The 6694-nt window shown below is 34.6% G+C and overlaps 1 long non-coding RNA gene across 2 annotated transcripts; it reads right to left on the bottom strand.

Moving 5' to 3' along the window:
* Positions 1 to 294: 294 nt before the first annotated feature.
* On the bottom strand, positions 295 to 4748 carry LOC124448522. Of its 2 annotated transcripts, none has more exons than XR_006949104.1 (4): positions 4713 to 4748; positions 2822 to 2898; positions 1479 to 1642; positions 295 to 449 (listed from the first exon to the last, which is right to left on the bottom strand). It is a non-coding gene; the product is annotated as an uncharacterized LOC124448522 (long non-coding RNA). The 2 variants fall into 2 exon arrangements; XR_006949105.1 differs by lacking the exon at positions 4713 to 4748 and adding an exon at positions 3024 to 3033.
* Between the last annotated feature and the right edge of the window lie 1946 nt (positions 4749 to 6694).

The raw sequence follows: 6694 nt of genomic DNA, 5'->3' as shown, positions 1-6694 counted from the left end.
TGTTTGCACACATCGTTTAGCATCACTCATCAAACACAAAACAATGTTTAGTGCATGTTGAGTCAACATATTGAGAACGTTTGCACGTAGCTTTGATAACCCAAGTTGCAAAAGGATTTTCTATGTCACATGACACGACAAAATACGTAAATCGATATATATATTTTTTAGAACTCAAGGAGTAATTATAATTATAGTTGTTAAGCCAACATGCTTATTTAGTCGTGCTATGCTAATTTTTCTTTGCTCATTAACTGACATGCCCTGTAATATGGAAAATATTATGTACTAACATTTACAAAGCAGGACTAAGCTTGCGGGATGGCTACGCTAATGATCGATAGCAACAAAACTGTAATTGAATTTTCTGTCAAATCTTTGCAATATTTCCACCTACGTTTTCCTTGGTCAAATTTTCTTTATCTTCAGGACATTTTGGATCAGGATTTCTACAGATTGAAAAAAGACAAAAACTACTAACAAGAATGATCAATTTCGAAGAGTGGATGGCATAACCAGTTCGACAGTTAAATAGGGGGGGGTGGTGGTCAGTATTTGTACATGAATGTATGAATGTTCTGATAAATTACGTTCGCAGGAAAGCAGCTGTTATTTAGGATTGTAAAAATATGAGTATGATGAACTCTCCCTAGTCTCCTACGCAACAGTTTTTAACCGGAGTCGTATCGAGAGATCTAATAGGGAGCTTTAGCAGAGCCTAGGAGTACGACTACGAGTACGATTTACGTCATTTTGGCGCAAAAACATTGTTGCGACAACAAAAACACGTAGCCGTCATCAATCTGAGTACGATGTTTTGTAAAAAGTTTGTAGTCGCGACTACGATGTCTTTTTAAGCAAAGAAAGTAGGTATATTTCTTCATTCTGTAAGAAATTAGTTTACAGTACTATTTTCGAGCATCCAGGCTTTAAGTTAGAACCCTTTTTGAGCGCAGATGTACATTAAAAAGGAAAATATGACCTGCAAAACTTTCATGTATTTCGTATACGTAAAGTGAAAGGTAAACAAACAATAAAATAGTACAAAAATATCGTACTTAAAATATAAAATAGTGAAGATTTTTCAGTCTAAAGAGTCCTATATTCTCGCAAAACCAGTATTACCGATTCATTGATATCATTATTGACAAATAGAGCCGTAGCTGCTTCGCAAACGTCGGTGTTTTACACAATAAAAAGGCTCGTTCTGTTGTTTACAACTAAAGCAAAATTTTGACGAAGCGATAACGACAACAACCTTTCTCGTGCCATTCCCTTACATGGTCAAATTTCGTACTTGTAGTCGTAGTCGTACTCTTGCTAAAACTCCCGACTTAATTGAACAAGATGATACGCAGGAATACTTTGGGATATGTGATACGATATTGGGATGTATAATCAGGGCGTCTATTGAAAGACCATGTATGACAACTACTATAATTTTTATAGATGATTTATTACTTAAAAAATGACGTTACCCAAGAATAATGTCCATACAAGATTTACAAAACAAATGTCCACACGAGGTCTGCATTGGATTGATAAGAAGGTGATGACAGTAAGTACAAAATATACTTCGCGGGGATTTTTTCTCAATCTTCATCACCGATCTTGATTCCAGGCATCGCTAACAAAGTCAAATCTGTTTTCAAAGAAAAAAACAGTTTAAAATACGTAACTAGCACACTGAAAAATAAACACAAACACCACGTTTCTTTAAATACCAAAGAAAAGGGAAAACCACCTGCAGCTTATTGAAAACTAAGAAAGACTTTGGGGCAAATGCACCTTACGTGATCAGGATTTTAAAATATGTTTAAATGTCTTGATTTTTTTTTTGCTTTTTCCACTTTCTTAACGCTATTGTACCAACAATAAGAGCTTTTCCTATCACAGACAGTGACAGCGGAAGACGTTTTGTATAGAGCGGTGTAGCAAATAACAAGAAACGTCGTAGCAGGCGCTTGGCATTCAGACTATTAAGCAAAGTTTCAGCTTCATTAGGTCATTCTGTATGAGAGAGACAGACAGTATGAGAGGCCATTTATATGTCAATTGTTTTCCATTATCGAACAGGAACTTATTTCAGAAAAAAAAACATTGAAAAGCTCTTTGTAACAATGAATAATTGAATAATGGGAGGGGGTCTTGGCACCTCCATCTTAATTATTTTGGAGGCTGCAACCTCCATAGCCACCCATCCCCTTCCTTTGGTCACAGATTAAATGGAAAGTCATGGTTTGTTTGATTGTTGGTTGACTGGTTAATACTGACTATCTTCTGCTATAGTTACATTCAATTATCTTTATTTAACTTTGAGTGACTTTTATGTTAACACTGTACATGATTCACTGACACTCAGCAAAGAAAATTGCCCTTGACAAATGCAAATCACAAAAATCACTAGAAATGACCTGTATGTAAATATTCTGTGGCATTAATGTCCATTTTAAGGATGAACACACGAAACAAATAAATTATGTAATGGTTTTCACCATGATGCCAGTAAATACATGGCATTCAAACATCATTAAATTTAAAGCAAGAAGCTAAAAGTGTAGGTGTTTTTCCTATAGTGGATGGACACCCACATTTCAAATGAACATGTTCTCTGTACGCACACCCTGATACCATGGTCATGAATAAAATTTTGTTGCTCACAAATCTAGCCAATGCCAGCATATTTTACGTATGTAGATTTATGTATGATAGTGGTATGGTGCCTAATCATGCATTCAATTTTTTACAATCTGGGTGATGTTTTATCCCTTCTATTGCAAGATTAACTTGACTTAACAGTATGCATAGAATAGTAACTTACCACTTGAGTCCTGGCCCTGTATCTTACAAGTTTAGTGATTGAGTTAGAACACAGAAGGAATCAATCTTTCTTTGCACCTTAAAAAAAATACACAAAATGTGAAATGTAAAACTGGGGATAAATTTAGTGCATTCGCTTCAAGACAGGGATGGATCAAGAATGATTTTATGGGAGGACATGGGTGCTTTGATTTCGATAAGACGTTTTTGGATGTCATTGTGTCATGATGGGCTTTTATGTTAAATTCTGTTACTTATAGCATAGGTAGCCTAGTGGGAAATATTTTTGAAGTGTGATCCACAGAACACAAATCATAATTCCTTTTTTCTCAATTCCTTTGTATATTAATACTTTAAAGGGCAATTCGTACAACTAGTAGCCAACGCAAGGAAGAGTGAGAAATTTTGAATTTCAAAGCCTTGGGAATGCCAATTTTAGCATTTTAGAGCAATACAAAATGCTTTTTGTGGGCATTGTTTTTGGGTAAAAACAGCACATTTTGCTTATATTTTTTCTAAAAAAAAAACTGTAAAGTGAACAATACTTGAATGTTTTGCCGAATGTCAAGGCTCATCAGCATGCTTAGGAGCATAAAATTTACTTTACAATAATGCTATTTCAAAACAAAGATAGTCTTTAAAAATTTCTACCAAATTGTAAGGCATAGACCCCCCTAGTAACCCCCATTCACACCTCTACGTAATGATTTAAGTTAGAAGTGAGGTACTACAAGGGTCAGTCCATGAATGTAAAAAAGCTCAGACTTCAAACCATGCAAGTTTATTGAACCCTTAACCCATTTCCACTTACAGTGGCAGAAAATTAACCTTTTGAGAAAAAATTCAAAATTATTTTCTGCCAAAGATTAAACAATAAGTTTCAGAAAAGAAATTTTGCAATTAAGGACAGCTTAATGCCATTAAAGTTTATGAAGCCTTTCAGTAGACTATAATCTTCTGTAAGTCCATGCAAGTTATGCTATATAGCAATTACCAGTAGCATTGTACTTGCTAATAAAAACAAAATGTAACCAACATGTCTTTAATCATATAATTACATGAATGTTAAAATTGGTATATGTGTCATGCTTACTGCTTATGATAAATATCTTTTCATAGAATCAAAACTAGTTAAAATGTAAATCTAAAATAATTTAGTTTAAAAATTATAATTATTATCAGAAAAATTACCTAGTGATCATGCAAAATACTTGGCTGTTTTGCCAAATTTCAAGGTTTATCTGCATACCTAGGAACACATCTTTACTTTATAGAAAAGGCTTTTCATACATCAATAGTCCTTAGGAATTTATGGCAAACAATCTAATATGAGCCATAGATCAACACACCTTGACATCTCTACATGAGGTGTTCAGTTAGAAAAGGGGACAATATGTGACATGGGACAACATTTCATGTATGTGAAATAGCTCAGGTTTAATACTATCCCAGTCAAATTGTCAAAATAAAAAGCTTCACGGATCAGAAAGAGTCATAATCACAGGTTATAGTAAACAGTTCATATCAATATTAGTTTTCTCAAATCTTAAACAATGTGTAGTTTAATTGTCCAATGATTGAATGATCAATGATCATAAACTGAAAAGCCTCAAACATTTGTTTATAGTATGGTAAATAATAACATGGCACCTTATGGCTACAGATTTTTTTCCATTGAAATACATTTGAAAGAATATAGGATTTCGCTGCCATATAACGGCCAAGATTCCCCAAGCACTAAAGAAATCATAGCTAAAAGTCCTTCGGCAACAATTGTAGAAGCATCAATCTGCTTACAATGCGTCATATTGACATAAATCGCATCACACACTCGCATAAATTGACTTTGATATTTTACATTCATGCATACACTTCAGTTGTCCTTTACTTACGATTTTGGATGTAAATTTCTGCTGAGAAATCTCTAACAAAATGATGGCTTGCTTTTGAACATCAATGACTGAAATGTCTCTCGCGTCTTTGCCCGAACATTTACAATTCATTCATAAATTTTTCACCCTCTTCAAAAAATCGCAATCTGGACAGCAGCATTCATGTCAATATGTGAATTTGTAAAAGATTTTCCCAAATTTCTGCGGTGACGCTGATTATAGTTTCTATCATGCTTTAGCAAATTACTATGAAACGATCAAACATTCAATTAAACATTCAGTGTTGCCAGATGAAATTTTAAAAATTCACGCTCGCTTGCGTCAAAAGTTCACAGTATGGCAAAAAGTTCATATTACATGTAATTTATAAGATCGGAAGTGAACAGATTATCTCGGACATTTTCGGAAAACCTCGGAAATATTTGAAAACCCTCGGAAGTTTTCGGAAAACATTGGATTATCTTAAAATCGTCGTTGTTTTGAAAGAACTGTCGAGCTATGAAGATTTTTCATTGAACTATGATTTATCCATACATTCTTCACATGTTTTTTTTTTGACTTTGAAGATGACTACCGCTAAGTTTGTCGAAACGTCAGTCAACAACAATAAAAACAGTCCTTCTCAGGACTATACCAGCCTGGACGATCTACATTTACAAATATGTAACGATACTCCCGGGTTCAAACCATTTACTTTATACATTCTTTATCAAAACGATGAAAATGCAAAAATACGTAATATTTAGAAAAGTTCACAAAAAGTTTACAAACTTTTAACATTCATGAAATGTTCATGAAGAGAGCAAAAAGTTCACAAAGCGGTGAACAGTGTTCACGATTTGGCAACACTAATTCAGACAGTAAGCATGACAATGTTACCTCAGTTGGCTATCAGTCGAAATCGGTCAAACCAATCACACAGTAAGATAAAACCTTAAACGAAGCAATTACACGAGAGCAATTAGACACCCTTATCGGTCCGGCCACTCCGCTTATCCGTCGAGATTATTCCAGATCGTCAATGATCAAAGTTCCGAGCATCATGCGGTTCTTCCGTAAGTCGCCCCTTTCTACCGCGATTCTCAAGACTCCCTGATCCTCCTTTCCTGACTCTCAATCCTCCTTCCTGACTCTCAATCCTCCTTTCCTGACTCTCAATCCTCCTTTGCAGGCCGTAAGATTTCCTATTAGAATCACAAATCTTTCTGAGAGATTTGCACGAACAGCTGTGATTCGGTCAGCCAAGTTTTGAACAGCAGTGGTAAACTCTGGACGGGTATATAGTTACTTAACTGTGTAAACAAATGCCATAAACATATCGTAACAAGGCGCCTACGTGATCAATCAGATTGTCATTCATATGTTGACGGATCTCCCTTCGTTCTAAAGTCTGTACAAGAAACAAAAACAACAGTGAAAAGATATTCTTATAACAAAATAATTCACCAGATATTTCAATCTAAACATGATAACGATGTCATGTACCCTTATTTCCTTTTCCTCAAAACGTTTAATCATCAAAGTTGGAGAATAAACGAAAAATTACATCTTCAACTGGACAAACCAAAAAAAACAAACAGAAAATTCAACCTCGAAAAACGGAAGAGGGCAAGGGTTCAAGAGAAACCGCTTTTTTAATACCTGAGCAAGTATAAACGATTTGTCAAAAACCATATCAATTTCATGAAATGTTAATGTTATATTCTTTGGAACTTTCAATAAAATTTAGTTTTTGGTTAAAGAATTTTGCAGATACGTTTCATCGTTGCAGACATGAAATTGTAAAATAGTTCAAACATTCTTACTTTGTCATGATTACATCCAATGGCTTGAAATTCACAGTCAGTGGGCACTCATCACAATTTGTACTTTCATGATGGTTTCTATATCTTTCCTGGGTATCATTTGATTGCAATATTTACAAGTGACGAGTGCATTTTCACACACATTTTCTTTGGGATCCACATGGCAAAAAATAATAC

This window comes from Xenia sp. Carnegie-2017, unplaced genomic scaffold, assembly GCF_021976095.1.
Source record: "Xenia sp. Carnegie-2017 unplaced genomic scaffold, XeniaSp_v1 HiC_scaffold_23, whole genome shotgun sequence".
NCBI classification, from domain to species: Eukaryota; Metazoa; Cnidaria; class Anthozoa; order Malacalcyonacea; family Xeniidae; genus Xenia; species Xenia sp. Carnegie-2017.
The sequence above is the reverse complement of the archived record's forward strand: the minus strand, read 5'-3'. Positions and strand labels throughout refer to the sequence as shown.